Source organism: Pristiophorus japonicus, chromosome 13, assembly GCF_044704955.1.
Source record: "Pristiophorus japonicus isolate sPriJap1 chromosome 13, sPriJap1.hap1, whole genome shotgun sequence".
Lineage (NCBI taxonomy): Eukaryota > Metazoa > Chordata > Chondrichthyes > Pristiophoridae > Pristiophorus > Pristiophorus japonicus.
This window is the reverse complement of record NC_091989.1, coordinates 101,398,333-101,418,953: the sequence shown is the minus strand read 5'-3', so window position 1 is coordinate 101,418,953 and position 20,621 is coordinate 101,398,333. Positions and strand designations below refer to the sequence as shown.

General features: G+C 66.2%; 1 protein-coding gene across 1 annotated transcript in view; it reads left to right on the top strand.

Annotated features, from left to right (window-relative positions):
- Positions 1 to 20,621, top strand: part of LOC139278155 (soluble guanylate cyclase 88E-like) — a 120,361-nt gene that overhangs the window by 64,809 nt on the left and 34,931 nt on the right. The window lies entirely within an intron of this gene.

The following is a 20,621-nucleotide window of genomic DNA, read 5'->3' as shown; positions in this document are numbered from 1 at the left end:
ACTGACCCCCCGACACTGACCCCCTGACACTGACCCCCCCGTCACTGACCCCTAGACATTGAGCCCCCCAACACTGGCCCCCCGACACTGACCCCACGACACTGACCCCTCGACACTGACACCCCCGACACTGACCCCCCCGACTCTGGGCCCCCTACACTGACCAACTGACTCTGATACCCGACACTGAACTCCGACACTGACCCCCGACACTGACCTCCTACACTGACCCCCCCGACACTGACCACCCGATTCTGGGCCCACGACACTGACCCCCGACACTGACCCCCCGACACTGACCCCACCGACACTGAGCCCCCGACACTGACCCCCGACACTGACCCCCCCAACACTGACCCCCAACACTGACCCCCCAACTCTGGGCACCTCCGACACTGACCCCCCGACACTGACCACCAACACTGACCCCCTGACATTGACCCCCGGCACTGGCCCCCGACACTGACACCCCCGAAACAGCCCCCCCGACACTGACCCCCCCGACACTGACCCCCGACACAGACCCCCGACACTGACCTCTGACACTGACCCCCGACACTGACCCCCGACACTGACCCCCCGACACTGACCTCCCGACACTGACCCCCCCGAGACTGACCCCCCGATACTGACACCCACGACACATACCCCCCGACACTGACTCCCCGACACTGACCCTCTACACTGACCTCCGACACTGACCACCGACACTGACCCCCCGACACTGACCCCCCTGACACTGACCCCCTCCGACACTGACCCCCCGACACTGACCCCCCCTTCACTGACCCCTCCCGACACTGACCCATTCCTGACACTGACCCCCCGACAGTGACCCCCCGACACTGAACCTCCGACACTGACCCCCCGACGCTGAACCCCCGACACTGACCCCCCGACACTGACCCCCCGACAGTGACCCCCCGACACTGACCCCCCGACACTGACCCCTGACACTGACTCCCCGACACTGACCCCCCGAAACTGGGCCCCCCGACACTGAACCCCCGACATTGAGCTCCGCCGACACTGGCCACCCGACACTGACCCCCCCGACACTGACCCCCCGACACTGACCCCCCGACACTGACCCCTCGACACTGACCCCCCGAAACGGCCCCCCCCGACACTGACCCCCCAACACTGACCCCCTGACACTGACCCCCCGAAACTGCCCCCCCGACACTGACCCCCCGACACTGACCCCCCCGACAATGACCCCCCAACACTGATCCCCCGACACTGACCCCCCGATACTGACCCCCTGACACTGACCCCCTGACACTGACCCCCCGAAACTTCCCCCCCGAAACTAACCCCCTGACACTGACCCCCCCGACACTGACCCCCCAACACTGATCCCCCGAGACTGACCCGCCGACACTAAACCCCACGACACTGACCCCCCGACACTGACCCTATCGACACTGACCCCCCCGACACTGAGCCCCCGACACTGACCCCCCGATAATGACCCCCCGACACTGACCCCCCAACACTGATCCCACGACACTGACACCCCGATACTGACCCCCCGACACTAACCCCCCCGACACTGAACCCCACGGCACTGACCCCCGACAATTAACCCCGACACTGACCTCCCGACACTGAGCCCCCCGAGACTGACCCGCCGACACTAACCCCCCCGACACTGACCCCCCGACACTGACCCTATCGACACTGACCCCCCCGACAGTGACCCCCCCGACACTGACCCCCCGACACTGATCCCCAACTCTGACCCCCCGACACTGACCCCCCCCGACACTGACCCCCCGACACTGACCCCCCGAAACAGCCCCCCCGACACTGACCCCCGACAATGACCCCCCCGACACTGACCCCAGAAACTGGCCCCCCGACACTGAACACCAACACTGACCCCCTGACACTGACCCTCGACACTGACCCCCAACACTGACCCCCAGAAACAGCCCCCTCGACACTGACCACCGACACTGACCCCCCCGACACTGACCCACGACACTGACCCCCCCCGACACTGAACCCCGACACTGACCCCCCGACACTAACCCCTCGACACTGACCCCCCGACACTGACCCCCCGACACTGACCCCTCGACACTGACCCCCCGACACTGACCCCCTGACTCTGGGCCCCCGACACTGACCCCTGACACTGACTCCCCGACACTGACCCACCGACACTGACCCCCCGCAACTGGGCCCCCCGACACTGAAACCCCGACATTGAGCTCCGCCGACACTGGCCCCCCGACACTGACCCCCCCGACACTGACCCCCCGACACTGACCCCCCGACACTGACCCCTCGACACTGACCCCCCGACACTGACCCCCCGACACTGACCCCCCGACACTGACCCCCTGACACTGACCCCCCGAAACCGCGCCCCCGACACTGACCCCCCAACAACTGACCCCCTGACACTGACCCCCCGTCACTGACCCCCCGACATTGAGCTCGCCAACACTGGCCCCCCGACACTGACCCCACGACACTGACCCCCCGACACTGACCCCCCCGACACTGACCCCCCAACACTGATCCCGCGACACTGACACCCCGATACTGACCCCCCGACACTGACCCCCCCGACACTGAACCCCACGACACTGACCCCCGACAATTAACCCCGACACTGACCTCCCGACACTGAGCCCCCCGAGACTGACCCGCCGACACTAACCCCCCCGACACTGACCCCCCGACACTGACCCTATCGACACTGACCCCCCCGACAGTGACCCCCTCGACACTGACCCCCCGACTCTGACCCCCCGACACTGATATCCAACTCTGAACCCCCGACACTGACCCCCCGACACTGACCCCCCCGACACTGACCCCCCGACACTGACCCTATCGACACTGACCCCCCCGACACTGACACCCCCGACACTGACCCCCCGACACTGATCCCCAACTCTGAACCCCCGACACTGACCCCCCCGACACTGACCCCCCGAAACAGCCCCTCCGACACTGACCCCCGACAATGACCCCCCCGACACTGACCCCAGAAACTGGCCCCCCGACACTGAACACCAACACTGACCCCCTGACACTGACCCTCGACACTGACCCCCAACACTGACCCCCCGAAACAGCCCCCTCGACACTGACCACCGACACTGACCCCCCCGACACTGACCCACGACACTGACCCCCCCGACACTGAACCCCGACACTGACCCCCCGACACTAACCCCTCGACACTGACCCCCCGACACTGACCCCCCGACACTGACCCCTCGACACTGACCCCCCGACACTGACCCCCTGACTCTGGGCCCCCGACACTGACCCCTGACACTGACTCCCCGACACTGACCCACCGACACTGACCCCCCGCAACTGGGCCCCCCGACACTGAAACCCCGACATTGAGCTCCGCCGACACTGGCCCCCCGACACTGACCCCCCCGACACTGACCCCCCGACACTGACCCCCCGACACTGACCCCTCGACACTGACCCCCCGACACTGACCCCCCGACACTGACCCCCTGACACTGACCTCCCGAAACCGCGCCCCCGACACTGACCCCCCGACAACTGACCCCCTGACACTGACCCCCCGTCACTGACCCCCCGACATTGAGCTCGCCAACACTGGCCCCCCGACACTGACCCCACGACATTGACCCCCGACACTGACCCCCACGAGACCGACCACCCGACACTGACGCCCCCGACACTGACTCCCCGACACTGACCCCCCGACACTGACCACCGACACTGACCCCCCGACACTGAGCCCCCCCCGACACTGACCACCGACACTGACCCCCGACACTGACCCCGCAACACTGACCCGCTACACAGACCCCCCGACACTGACCACCCAACATTGACCCCCCAACACTGACCCCCCGACACTGACCCCCCGACACTGACCCCCTGACACTGACCCCCCGAAACTGCCCCCCCGACACTGACTCCCCGACACTGACCCCCCGACACTGACCCCCCAACACTGATCCCCCGACACTGACCCCCCGATACTGACCCCCTGACGCTGACCCCCTGACACTGACCCCCCGAAACTGACCCCCCGACACTGACCCCCCCGACACTGACCCCCCCGACAGTGACCCCCCGACACTGACTCCCCGACACTGACCCACCGACACTGACCCCCCGCAAATGGGCCCCCCGACACTGAACCCCCGACATTGAGCTCCGCCGACACTGGCCCCCCGACACTGACCCCCCCGACACTGACCCCCCGACACTGACCCCCCAACACTGACCCCTCGACACTGACCCCCCGACACTGACCCCCCCGACACTGACCCCCCGATACTGACCCCCTGACAATGACCCCCTGAAACTGCCCCCCCGACACTGACCCCCCGACACTGACCCCCTGACACTGACCCCCCCGTCACTGACCCCCAGACATTGAGCCCCCCAACACTGGCCACCCGACACTGACCCCACGACACTGACCCCCGACACTGACCCCCACGAGACCGACCCCCCGACACTGACGCCCACGACACTGACTCCCCGACACTGACCCCCCGACACTGACCCCCGACACTGACCCCCCGACACTGACCCCCCAACATTGACCCCCCGACACTGACCCCCCGACACTGACCACCGACACTGACCCCCCGACACTGAGCCCACCCCGACACTGACCCCCCCCGACACTGACCCCCGACACTGACCCCGCAACACTGACTCGCTACACAGACCCCCCGACACTGACCCCCCAACATTGACCCCCCAACACTGACCCCCCGACACTGACCCCCCAACACTGACCCCCTGACACTGACCACCCGAAACTGCCCCCCAACACTGACCCCCCGACACTGACCCCCCGACACTGACCCCCCAACACTGATCCCCCGACACTGACCCCCCGATACTGACCCCCTGACACTGACCCCCTGACACTGACCCCCCGAAACTGCCCCCCCGACACTGACCCCCCGACACTGACCCCCCCAACACTGACCCCCCAACACTGATCCCCCGACACTGACCCCCCGATACTGACCCCCCGACACTAAACCCCACGACACTGACCCCCGACAATTAACACCGACACTAAACCCCCGACACTGAGTCCCCCGAGACTGACCCGCCGACACTAAACCCCCCGACACTGACCCCCCGACACTGACCCTATCGACACTGACCCCCCCGACACTGACCCCCCCGACACTGACCCCCCGATACTGACCCCCCGATACTGACCCCCCGATACTGACCCCCCGACACTGACCCCCTGACACTGACCTCCCAAAACTGCCCCCCCGACGCTGAACCCCCGACACTGACCCCCCAACACTGACCCCCATCACTGACCCTCCCGACACTGACCTCCGACACTGACCCCCCGACACTGACCCCCCGACACTGAACTCCCGACACTGACCCCTTGACACTGACACCCGCGACACTGATCCTCCGACACTGACCCCCCCGACACTGACCCCCCGACACTGACCCCCCGACACTGAACTCCCGACACTGACCCCTTGACACTGACACCCACGACACTGATCCTCCGACACTGACCCCCCTGACACTGGGCCCCCCGACACTGGGCCCCCTACACTGGGCACCCGTCGGCGACCCCCCGACACTGACCCCCCGACACTGACCCCCGACATTGAACCCGCAACACTGACCCCCTACACTGACCCCCCGACACTGACCCCCCGACACTGACCCCCCTGACACTGACCCCCCGACACTGACCACCCGACACTGACCTCCCCGACACTGACACCCTGACACTGGGCCCCCTGACACTGACCCCTCGACACTGACCCCCCGACACTGGCCCTCCGACACTGAGCCCCCGACACTGACCCCCCGAAACTGCGTCCCCCGACACTGACGCCCGACATTGACCCCCGACACTGACCCCCCCCGACACTGACCCCGACACTGACCCCCGACACTGACCACCCGACACTGACCCTCCCCGATACTGACACACCCGACACTGACACCCGACACTGAACCCCAGACACTGATCACCGACACCGACCCCCCGACTCTGGGCCCCCGACAATGACCCGCCGAAAGAGCCCCCCCGACACTGAACCCCCGACTCTGGGCCCCCGACACTGACCCCCCGACACTGACCCCCCGATATTGGCCCCCCGTCACTGACCCCCCTGACTCTGACCCCCACCGACACTGACACCCCGACAGTGATCCCCCGACACTGCCCCCCCCGACACTGACCCCCCGACACTGTCCCCCCTGACACTGACCCACCAACACTGACACCCGACACTGACCTTTGACACTGACACGCCGACACTGACCCCCCGACACTGACCCCCCTGACACTGACCCCCCCGACACTGACTCCCGACATTGATCCCCCGATACTGACCCCCTGACACTGACCCCCCAACACTGACCCCCTGACACTGACCCCCGACATTGACCCCCAATACTGACCCCCCGAAACAGCCCACCCGACACTGACCCCCCGACACTGACCCCCCCGACACTGACCTCCGACACTGACCCCCCCGACACTGACCCCCAACACTGACCCCCAGACACTGAACCCCGACACTGACCCCCCGACACAGACCCCCGATACTGACCGCCCGACACTGACCGCCCGACACTGACCCCCCGACACTGACCCACCAACACTGACCCCCCGACACTGACCTCCCGACACTGACACCCTGACACTGACCCCCTGATACTGACCCCTCGACACTGACACCCCTGACACTGACCCCCCGACTCTGGGCCCCCGACACTGACCAACTGACTCGGACCCCCGACACTGACCTCCGACACTGACCCCCCGACACTGACCACCCGACTCTGGGCCCCCGACGCTGACCCCCGACACTGACCCCCCGACACTGACCCCACCAAGACTGACACCCCGACACTGACCCCCACGACACTGACCCCCCGACACTGATCCCCCGACACTGACCCCCCCGACACTGACCCCCCGAGACTGACCCCCGATACTGACCCGCCAACACTGACCCCCAACACTGACCCCCAGACACTGAACCCCGACACTGACCCCCCTACACTGGGCCCCCGTTGCCGACCCCCCGACACTGACCCCCCGACACTGACCCCCGACATTGAACCCGCCACACTGACCCCGTGCACTGACCCCCCGACACAGACCCCCCAACATTATCCCCGACACTGACCCCCCGACACTGACCCCCGCAACACTGGTCCCCAACTCTGACCCCTCAGACATTGAGCCCCGACACTGACCCCCCCGACACTGACCACCCGACACTGACCCCATGACACTGACCCCCACGAGACCGACCCCCCGACACTGAACCCCCGACACTGACCCCCCCAACACTGACCCCCGACACTGACCCTCCGACACTGACCCCCAAACATTGACCCCCCGACACTGATCCCCCGACACTGACCCCTGACACTGACCCCCCGACACTGACCCCCCGACACTGACCACCTCTGAGACTGACCCCCCGACACTGACCCCCTGAAACAGCCCCTCCGACACTGACCCCCGACACTGACCCCCCCGACACTGACCCCAGACACTGACCCCCCAACACTGACCACCAACACTGACACCCTGACACTGATCCTCGACACTGACCCCCGACACTGACCCCCCGAAAAAGCACCCCCGACACTGACCACCGACACTTACCCCCGACACTGACCCCCCCCAACACTGACCCCCGACACTGACCCCCCGACACTGACCCCCGACACTGATCCCCTGACACTGACCCCCCCAGACACTGACCCCCCCGACATTGACCCCCCGTCTCTGTGCACCCGACACTGACCCCCCGACACTGACCCCCGACACTGACCTCCTGACAATGATCCTCCGGCTTTGGGCCCCTCAATACTGACCACCCCGACACTGACCCCCCCGACACTGACACCCCCGACACTGACCCCCCGACACTGACCCGCCGACATTGAGCTCCCCCAACACTGGCCCCCCGACACTGACACCCCCGACACTGACCCCCCGACACTGACACTCCGACACTGACCCCCGACACTGACCCCTACGACACTGACCCCCGACAGTGACCCCCGTGACTGACCCCCAGACACTGACACCCCCGAAACTGACCCCCCGACACTGACCCCTCCGCGACTGACCAACCGACACTGACCCCCACGACACTGAATCCCGCGACACTGACCTCCTGACACTGACCTCCCGTCACTGACCCCCTACACTGGCCCCCCGACACTGACCCCCCAACATTGACCCCCCGACACTGACCCCCCGACACTGAAGCCCCGACACTGACCCCCGACACTGACCCCCCGACATTGACCCCCCCGACACTGACCCCCGACACTGACCCCCCGACACTGACCCCCGACACTGAACCCCTGACACTGACCCCCCAGACACTGACCCCCCGACACTGACCCCCTACACTGACCCCCCGACACTGACCCCCCAACATTGACCCCCCGACACTGACTCCCCGACACTGAAGCCCCGACACTGACCCCCCGACACTGACCCCCGACACTGACCCCCCGACACTGACCCCCGACACTGATCCCCTGACACTGACCCCCCAGACACTGACCCCCCGACATTGACCCCCCGTCTCTGTGCCCCCGACACTGACCCCTCGACACTGACCCCCGACACTGTCCCCCGACAGTGACCTCCCAACACTGACCCCCCGACTTTGGCCCCCCGATACGGACCCCCCCGACACTGACCCCCCCCGACACTGACCCCACCGACACTGATCCCCCGACACTGACCCGCCGACATTGAGCCCCACCGACACTGGCCCTCCGACACTGACCCCCCCCGACACTGACCCCCCGACACTGACCCCCCGACACTGACCACCTACACTGACCCCCCGACACTGATCCCCCAATACTGACCCCACCGACACTGACCGCCCCGACACTGACCCCCCCGACACTGACCACCAACACTGACACCCCGACACTGACCACCCGACATTGACCCCTGACACTGACCACCCGACACTGACCCCCCCCGACACTGACCCCCCGACACTGACCGACTGACACTGACCCCGGACACTGACCCCCCGACACTGACCCCCACGAGACTGACCCCCCGACACTGACCCCCCCCGTGACTGACCCCCCGACACTGACCCCCCCGACACTGACCCTAGCGACACTGAGCTCCTGACACTGACACCCCGACACTGACCCCCTACACTGACCCCCGACACTGATCCCCTGACACGGACCCCCCAGACACTGACCCCCGACATTGACCCCCCGTCTCTGTGCCCCCGACACTGACCCCCCGACACTGTCCCCCGACAGTGACCTCCTGACACTGACCCCCCGACTTTGGCCCCCCGATACTGACCCCCCGACAGTGACCCCACCCGACACTGATCCCTCGACACTGACTCCCCCGACACTGACCCCCCGAAACAACCCCCCCGACACGGACCCCCGACACTGACCCCCCCGACACTGACCCCCGACACTGACCCCCCGACACTGACCCCCAACACTGACCCCCCCGAAACAGCACCCCCGACACTGACCCCCGACACTGACCCCCCGACTCTGGGCACCCAACACTGACCCCCCGACACTGACCCCCGACACTGACCCCCAAGACTGACCCCCCGATACTGACCCCCCCGACTCTGGGCCCCCGATACTGACCCCTCGACACTGACCCCGACACTGATCCTCCGACACTGACCCCCCGACACTGACCTCCCGTGACACTGACCCCACCGACACTGACCCCTCGACACTGACCCCCCGACACTGACCCCCGACACTGACCCCCCGAAACTGACCCCCCGACACTGACCCCCCTGACAACGATCCCCCGACACTGACCCCCCCAACACTGACCCCCCGATACTGACCCCCTGACACTGACCACCCGACACTGACCCCCCGAAACTGACCCCCCTGACACTGACCCCCTGACACTGACTCCCCCGACACTGACCCCCCGACACTGTCCCCCGACACTGACTCCCCAACACTGACCCCCTTGACACTGACCCCCCAACACTGACACCCCGAGACTGACGCCCCGACACTGACCCTCCCTACACTGACTCCCCGACACTGACCCCCTGACACTGACCACCCGACACTGACCCCCTGACACTGACCCCCCCGACACTGACCCCCCGACACTGACCCCCGACACTGAGCCCCCAACACTGACCCCCCCGACACTGACCACCCGACACTGACCCCCCCGAGACTGACCCCCTGACACTGACCCCCCCGATACTGACCCGCCCGAAACTGACTCCCGACACTGACCCCCTACACTGACCCCCCGACATTGACCCCCCGACATTGACCCCCCGACACTGACCCCCCGACACTAAAGCCCCGACACTGACCCCCCGACACTGACCCCCCGACACTGACCCCCCGACACTGACTGCCGACACTGACCCCCCGACACTGACCCCCGACACTGATCCCCTGACACTGACCCCCCAGACACTGACCCCCCTACACTGACCCCCTACACTGACCCCCCGACACTGACCCCCCAACATTGACCCCCCGACACTGACCCCCCGACACTGAAGCCCCGACACTGACCCCCGACACTGATCCCCCGACACTGACCCCCGACACTGATCCCCTGACATTGACCCCCCAGACACTGACCCCCCGTCATTGACCCCACGTCTCTGTGCCCCCGACACTGACCCCCGACACTGACCCCCGACACTGCCCCCGACAGTGACCTCCCGACACTGACCCCCCCGACATCGACCCCCCCCGACACTGACCCACCCGACACTGACTCCCCGACACTGACCCGCCGACATTGAGCCCCCCCGACACTGGCCCCCCGACACTGACCCCCCCCGACGCTGACCCCCCGACACTGACCCCCCGACACTGACCCCCTACACTGACCCCCCGACACTGATCCCCCAATACTGACCCCACCGACACTGACCGCCCCGACACTGACCCCCCCGACACTGACCACCAACACTGACCCCCCGACACTGACCCCCCGACATTGACCCCCGACACTGACCACCCGACACTGACCCCCCCGACACTGATCCCCCGACACTGACCGACTGACACTGACCCCGGACACTGACCCCCGACACTGACCCCCACGAGACTGACCCCCCGACACTGACCCCCCCCCGACACTGACCCCCCGACACTGACTCCCGACACTGACCCCCCGACACTGACCCCCCAACATTGACCCCCCGACACTGAACCCTGACACTGACCCCCCCGACAATGACCCGCTGACACTGACCGCCCCGACACTGACCCCCCGACACTGACCCCCGACACTGACCCCCCAACACTGAACCCCCGACACTGACCCCCGACAATGACCCCCCGACACTGACCCCCCGACACTGACCACCTACACTGACCCCCCGACACTGACCCCCCAACATTGACCCCCCGACACTGACCCCCCGACACTGATCCCCCCGACACTGACCCCCCGACACTGACCCCCCGTGACTGACCCCCAGACACTGACCCCCCCGACACTGACCCCCCGACACTGACCCCCCCACGACTGACCCCCCTACACTGACCCCCCAACACTGACTCCCCCGACACTGACCCCCCGAAACTGACCCCCCGACACTGACCCCCTACACTGACCCCCCGACACTGACCCCCCAACATTGACCCCCCGACACTGACACACCTGACACTGACCCCCCTGACACTGACCCCCCGACACTGACCTCCCGACACTGTCCCCCGACACTGACCCCCCAACACTGTCCCCCCTGACATTGACCCCCCAACACTGACCTCCTGAGACTGATGCCCCGACACTGACCCCCCCTACACTGACCCCCGACACTGACACCCCGACACTGTTCCCCCAACATTGATCCTCCAAAACTGGGCCCCCAACACTGACCCCCGGACACTGACCCCCAACACTGACACCCCGACACTGACACCCCGACACTGACCCCCCGACACTGACCCCCCGACACTGACCCCCCGACACTGACCCCCCGACACTGACCCCCCGACACTGACACCCCGACACTGTCCCCCCAACATTGATCCTCCAACACTGGGCCCCCAACACTGACCCCCGGACACTGACCCCCAACACTGACACCCCGACACTGACACCCCGACACTGACCCCCCGACACTGACCCCACCGACACTGACCCCTCGACACTGACCCCCGACACTGACCCCCAACACTGACACCCCGACACTGACACCCCGACACTGACCCCCCGACACTGGGCCCCCAACACTGACCCCCGGACACTGACCCCCAACACTGACACCCCGACACTGACCCCCCGACACTGACCCCCCTGACAACGACCCCCCGACACTGACCCCCCCAACACTGACCCCCCGATACTGACCCCCTGACACTGACCACCCGACACTGAACCCCCGAAACTGACCCCCCTGACACTGACCCCCTGACACTGACCCCCCCGACACTGACCCCCCGACACTGTCCCCCGACACTGACCCCCCAACACTGACCCCCCTGACACTGACCCCCCAACACTGACCCCCCGAGACTGACCCCCCGACACTGAACCCCTCCTACACTGACCCCCGACACTGACACCCCGACACTGTCCCCCCAACATTGATCCTCCAACACTGGGCCCCCAACACTGACCCCCGGACACTGACCCCCAACACTGACACCCCGACACTGACACCCCGACACTGACCCCCGACACTTACCCCCCGACACTGACCCCCCCCGACACTGACCCCACCGACACTGACCCCCCGACACTGAGCCCTACGACACTGACGCCCGACACTGACCCCCGACACTGACCCCCCGACACTGACCCACCCGACACTGACCCCCCGACACTGACCCCCACGACACTGACCCCCGATACTGACCCCGCGAGAATGACCCCCCCGACACTGACCCCCGACACTGACCCCCCGACACTGACCCACCGACATTGACACCCGACACTGACCCCACGACACTGACCCCCCCCGACACTGACCCCCCGACACTGACCCACTGACACTTACCTCCGACACTGACCCCCTGGCTCTGGGCCCCCGACACTGACCCCCCCGACACTGACCCCCGACACTGACCCCCCGAAACTGAACCCCCCGACACTGACCCCACTGACACTGACCCCCCGACACTGACACTCCGACACTGCCCCCCCGACACTGACCCCCCGACACTGACCCCCGACACTGACCACCCGACACTGAACCCCGACACTGACCCCCCCGACAATGACCCGCTGACACTGACCGCCCCGACACTGACCCCCCGACACTGACCCCCGACACTGACCCCCCAACACTGAACCCCCGACACTGACCCCCGACAATGACCCCCCGACACTGACCCCCCGACACTGACCCCCTACACTGACCCCCCGACACTGACCCCCCAACATTGACCCCCCAACACTGACCCCCCGACACTGACCCCCCCGACACTGACCCCCCGACACTGACCCCCCGTGACTGACCCCCAGACACTGACCCCCCCGACACTGACCCCCCGACACTGACCCCCCCCGCGACTGACCCCCCTACACTGACCCCCCAACACTGACTCCCCCGACACTGACCCCCCGAAACTGACCCCCCGACACTGACCCCCTACACTGACCCCCCGACACTGACCCCCCAACATTGACCCCCGACACTGACACACCTGACACTGACCCCCCAACACTGACCCCCCGAGACTGACCCCCCGACACTGAACCCCTCCTATACTGACCCCCGACACTGACACCCCGACACTGTCCCCCCAACATTGATCCTCCAACACTGGGCCCCCAACACTGACCCCCGGACACTGACCCCCAACACTGACACCCCGACACTGACACCCCGACACTGACCCCCGACACTTACCCCCCGACACTGACCCCCCCCGACACTGACCCCACCGACACTGACCCCCCGACACTGAGCCCTACGACACTGACGCCCGACACTGACCCCCGACACTGACCCCCCGACACTGACCCACCCGAGACTGACCCCCCGACACTGACCCCCACGACACTGACCCCCGATACTGACCCCGCGATAATGACCCCCCGACACTGACCCCGCACCACTGACCCCCTACACTGACCCCCTGACACTGATCCCGCAATACTGACCCCACCGACACTGACCGCCCCGACATTGACCCCCCCGACACTGACCCCCGACACTGACCCCCCGACACTGACCCACCGACATTGACACCCGACACTGACCCCACGACACTGACCCCCCCCGACACTGACCCCCCGACACTGACCCACTGACACTTACCTCCGACACTGACCCCCTGGCTCTGGGCCCCCGACACTGACCCCCCCGACACTGACCCCCGACACTGACCCCCCGAAACTGAACCCCCCGACACTGACCCCACTGACACTGACCCCCCGACACTGACACTCCGACACTGCCCCCCCCGAAACTGACCCCCCGACACTGACCCCCGACACTGACCACCCGACACTGAACCCCGACACTGACCCCCCCGACAATGACCCGCTGACACTGACCGCCCCGACACTGACCCCCCGACACTGACCCCCGACACTGACCCCCCAACACTGAACCCCCGACACTGACCCCCGACAATGACCCCCCGACACTGACCCCCCGACACTGACCCCCTACACTGACCCCCCGACACTGACCCCCCAACATTGACCCCCCGACACTGACCCCCCGACACTGACCCCCCCGACACTGACCCCCCGACACTGACCCCCCGTGACTGACCCCCAGACACTGACCCCCCCGACACTGACCCCCCGACACTGACCCCCCCGCGACTGACCCCCCTACACTGACCCCCCAACACTGACTCCCCCGACACTGACCCCCCGAAACTGACCCCCCGACACTGACCCCCTACACTGACCCCCCGACACTGACCCCCCAACATTGACCCCCGACACTGACACACCTGACACTGACCCCCCTGACACTGACCCCCCGACACTGACCCCCCGACACTGACCCCCTGACACTGATCACCCGACACTGACCCCCTGACACTGACCGCCCCGACACTGACCCCCTGACACTGACCTCCCGACACTGACCCCCCGACACTGACCCCCGACACTGACCCCCCAACACTGACCCCCCTGACACTGACCACCCGACACTGACCCCCCCCGAGACTGACCCTCCGACACTGACCCCCCCCGATACTGACCCCCCTGAAACTGACCCCCGACACTGACACCCCGACACTGTCACCCCAACATTGACCCCCCAACACTGGGCCCACAACATTGACCCCCCGACACTGACTCCCGACACTGACACCCCGACACTGACCCCCCGACACTGACCCACTGACACTGACCCCCTACACTGACCCCCCGACACTCTCCCCCCGACACTGACCCCACGGACACTGACCCCTCGACACTGACCCCTCGACACTGACCCCCCGACACTGACCCCCCGACACTGACCCACCAACACTGACCCCCCGACACTGAGCCGTCAACACTGACCCCTACGACACTGACCCCCGACACTGACCCCCGAGACTGACCCCCAGACACTCACCCCCCGACACTGACCCACCGACACTGACCCCCCCGTGACTGACCCCCCGACACTGACCCCACGACACTGACCCCCCGACACTGACCCCCGACACTGACCCCCCGACACTGACCCCCCGACACTGACCCCCCGACATTGACCCCCCGACACTGACCCCCCGACACTGATGCCCCGACACTGACCTCCCGACACTGAACTCCCCGAAACTGACCCCCCCCGACACTGACCCCCCCGACACTGACCCACATACACTGACCCCCAAAACTGACCCTCCCCCGACACTGACCCCCCGACACTGACCCACCCGACACTGAACCCCGACACTGACCCCCCGACACTGATCCCCGACACTGACCCCTCGACACTGACCCGCCGACATTGACCCCCAACACTGACCCCCCCGAAACAGCACCCCCAACACTGACCCCCGACACTGACCCCCCCGACTCTGGGCACCCGACACTGACCCTTGGACACTGACCCCCGACACTGACCCCCAAGACTGACCCCACGATACTGACACCCCCGACTCTGGGCCCCCGATACTGACTCCCCGACACTGAACCCGACACTGAACCCCCGACACTGACCCCCCGACACTGACCCCCCCGACATTGACCTCCCGCGACACTGACCCCACCGACACTGACCGCTCGACACTGACCCCCCGACACTGACCCCCCGATTTTGGGCCCCCGACACTGACCCCCCCGACACTGACCCCCGACACTGACCCCCCGAAACTGACACCCCGACACTGACCCCCCTGACACTGACTCCGCGACACTGACCCCCCGACACTGACCCCCCCAACACTGACCCCCCGACACTGACCCCCCGAAACTGACCCCCCCTGACACTGACCCCCTGACACTGACCCCCTGACACTGACCCCACGACACTGTCACCCGACACTGACCCCCCAACACTGACCCCCCGACACTGACCCCCCGACACTGACCCCCCCGAGACTGACCCCCCGAGATTGACCCCCGACACTGTCCCCCCCGACACTGACCGCCGACACTGAAACCCCGACACTGTCCCCCCAACATTGATCCCCCAACACTGGGCCCCCAACACTGACCCCCGGACACTGACCCCCGACACTGACCACCCGACACTGACACCCCGACACTGACCCCCGACACTGACCCCCCGACACTGACCCCACCGACACTGACCCCCCGACACTGACCCCTACGACACTGACCCCCGACACTGACCCTCCGACACTGACCCACCGACATTGACCCCCGACACTGACCCCCCGACACTGACCCCCCCAGAAACTGACCCACTGACACTGACCTCCGACACTGACCCCCCCGACACTGACCCCCCGACACTGACCCCTACGACACTGACCCCCGACACTGAACCCCCGAAACTGACCCCCCCGACACTGACCCCACTGACACTGACCCCCCGACACTGACACCCCGACACTGACCCCCCCGAGACTGACCCCGACACTGACCCCCCCGACACTGACCCCCGACACTGACACCCCGACACTGTCCCCCCAACATTGATCCCCCAACACTGGGCCACCAACACTGACCCCCGGACACTGACCCCCGACACTGACCCCCCGACACTGACCCCCGACACTGACCCCCCGACACTGACCCCCCCGACCCTGACCCCACCGACACTGACCCCCCGACACTGACCCCTACGACACTGACCCCCGATACTGACCCCCCGACACTGACTCACCGACATTGACCCCCCCGACACTGACCCCCGACACTGACCCCCCCCGACACTGACCCCCCGACACTGACCCACTGACACTGATCTCCGACACTGACCCCCCGACTCTGGGCCCCCGATACTGACGCCCCCGACACTGACCCCCGACACTGACCCCCCGAAACTTAGCACCCCGACACTGACCCCACTGACACTGACCCCCCGACACTGACACCCCGACACTGACCCCCCCGACACTGACCCCCCCGACACTGACCCCCTGACACTGACCACCCAACACTGACCCCCCGACACTGACCCCACCCGACACTGACCCCCTGACACTGACCGCCCCGACACTGACCCCGACACTGACCCCGACACTGACCCCCCAACACTGAACCCCCGACACTGACCCCCCGACAATGACCCCCCCGAGACTGACCCCCCGGCACTGACCCCCCTGACACTGACCCCCCGACACTGACCCCCCGTGACTGACCCCCAGACACTGACCCCCCCGACACTGACCCCCCGACACTGACCCCCCCACGACTGACTCCCCTACACTGACCCCCCGACACTGACCCCCCCGACACTGACCCCCTGACACTGACCCCCTGACACTGACCACCCGACACTGACCCCCTGACACTGACCCCCCCGACACTGACCCCCTGACACTGACCCCCGACACTGACCACCCCGAAACTGACCCCCCCGACAGTGACCCCCCGACACTGACCCCCCCGAGACTGACCCTCCGACAGTGACCCCCCCGATACTGACCCCCCCGAAACTGACCCCCGACACTGTCACCCTGACACTGTCCCCCCATCATTGACCCCCCAACATTGGGCCCCCAACACTGACCCCCCCGACACTGACCCCCAACACTGACACCCTGACACTGACCCCCCGACACTGACCCCCGACACTGACCCCCCGACACTGACCCCCGACACTGACCCCTCCCCGACACTGACCCCCCGACACTGACCCCCGGACACTGACCCCCTGACACTGACCCCTCGACACTGACCCCTCGACACTGACCTCCCGACACTGACCCACCGACACTGACCCCCGACACTGACCCCCCGACACTGACCACCCCCGACACTGACCCCCCCCGACACTGACCCACCGACACTGACCCCTTACACTGACCCCCCGACACTCTCCCCCCGACCCTGACCCCCCGGACACTGACCCCCTGACACTGACTCCTCGACACTGACCCCTCGACACTGACCCCCCCGACACTGACTCCCCGACACTGACCCGCCAACACTAACCCCCCGACACTGACCCACCAACACTGACCCCTACGACACTGACCCCCGACACTGACCCCCGAGACTGACCCCCCCGCGACTGACCCCCCGACACCGACCCCCCGACACTGACCCCCCCGACACTGACACCCCGCGACTGACCCCCCGACACTGCCCCCCCGACACTGACCCCCCCGACACTGACCCCCCCGACACTGACCCCCAGACACTGACCCCCCCGACACTGACCCCCCCAACACTGACCCCCCCGCGACTGACCCCCCGACACTGACCCCCCGACACTGACCCCCGACATTGACCCCCCGACACTGACCCCCCAACATTGACCCCCCGACACTGATGCCCCGACACTGACCTGCCGCCACTTTCCCCCCAACACTGACCCCCCCGACACTGACCCCCCCGACACTGACCCCCTGACACTGACCCACCGACACTGACCCCCGACACTGACCCTCCCCCGACACTGACGCCCCCGACACTGACCTCCCGACACTGACCCCCGACACTGACCCCCCGACACTGACCCCCGACACTGACCCCTCGACACTGACCCTCCGACACTGACCCCCCGACACTGACCCCCCCCGACACTGATCCCCGACACTGACCCCCCTGACACTGACCCCGACACTGACCCACCGACACTGACCCCCGACACTGACCCACGACACTGACCCCCGACACTGACCCCTGACACTGAACCCCGACACTGATGCCCCGACACTGAACCCCCGACACTGACCCCCCGACACTGACCCCCGACACTGACACTCCCGACACTGACCCCCCGACACTGACCCCCCTGACACTGACCCCCGACACTGACCCACCGACACTGACCCCCGACACTGACCCACGACACTGACCCCCGACACTGACCCCCGACACTGAACCCCGACACTGATGCCCCGACACTGAACCCCCGACACTGACCACCCGACACTGACCCCCGACACTGACACTCCCGACACTGACCCCCCGACACTGGGCCCCCGACACTGTGTCCCCCGACACTGACCCCCTGACACTGACCCCTCGACACTGACCCCCCTACACTGACCCCCCGACACTGACCCCCCCAACACTGACCCCCGACGCTGCCCCCCCAACCCTGACCCCACGACACTGACCCCCCGACACTGAACCCCGACACTGACCCCCCGACACTGCCCCCCCCGACACTGATCCCCCGACACTGACCCCCCCGACACTGGGCCCCCCGACACTGGGCCCCCCGACACTGAGCCCCCGACACTGGGCCACCGTCGCTGACTACCCCTCCCCCTTCCCAGGGCTGTTTCTTGGGCAGATGCGCCCCGTACCCGGCAGTCTGGTGGCACCTCAACAGCGCCAGTACCAATATCCTAGGTTTGCTAATGCTGTTGGGGAGGGGTTGGGCACCAGAATGGAGCATTAGTGAGGAGAAACAAAGTGCACAAAGGATTGGGAGAGCTGGATAGCACTTAAGTAAAATATAATAAGGTACGTGGTAGGATTAGATTATGAGACTACACAGGAAGTTCTAAGATAGGTTTACAGTGCATGTATGTGACCTCACGAAGTGTGGTCAATAAGGTTGGTGAGCTGCAGACACACATCGCCACATGGCAATAATGGAGACCTGTCTCAAAAAAGCGAAGGATTAGGTATTAAATATTCCTGGAGGTAGGCTAAGATGGAAAAATATGGAATGGCTGTCCCCTATACCCAGGGCTCTCTGAGCCCAATACCCAGAGCCCACTGTCCCCAATACGGAGAGCCCTCTGTCCCCAATACCCAGAGCCATCTGTTCCCAATACCCAGAATCCACTCTCCCCAATAACCAGAGCCCACTGTCCCCAATACCAAATAGCCCCGTGTCCCCAATACCCAGCGCCCTCTGTTCCCAATTCTCAGAGCCCTATGTCCCCAATACCCAGCCCCCTTACAGTCCACAATATCCAGTGCCCTCTGTTCCCAATACCCAGCGCCCTCTGTCCCCAATACCCAGAGCCCTCTGTCCCCAATACCCAGAGCCCTGTGTCCCCAATACCCAGAGCCCTCACTGTCCCCATACCCAGAGCCCTCACTGTCCCCA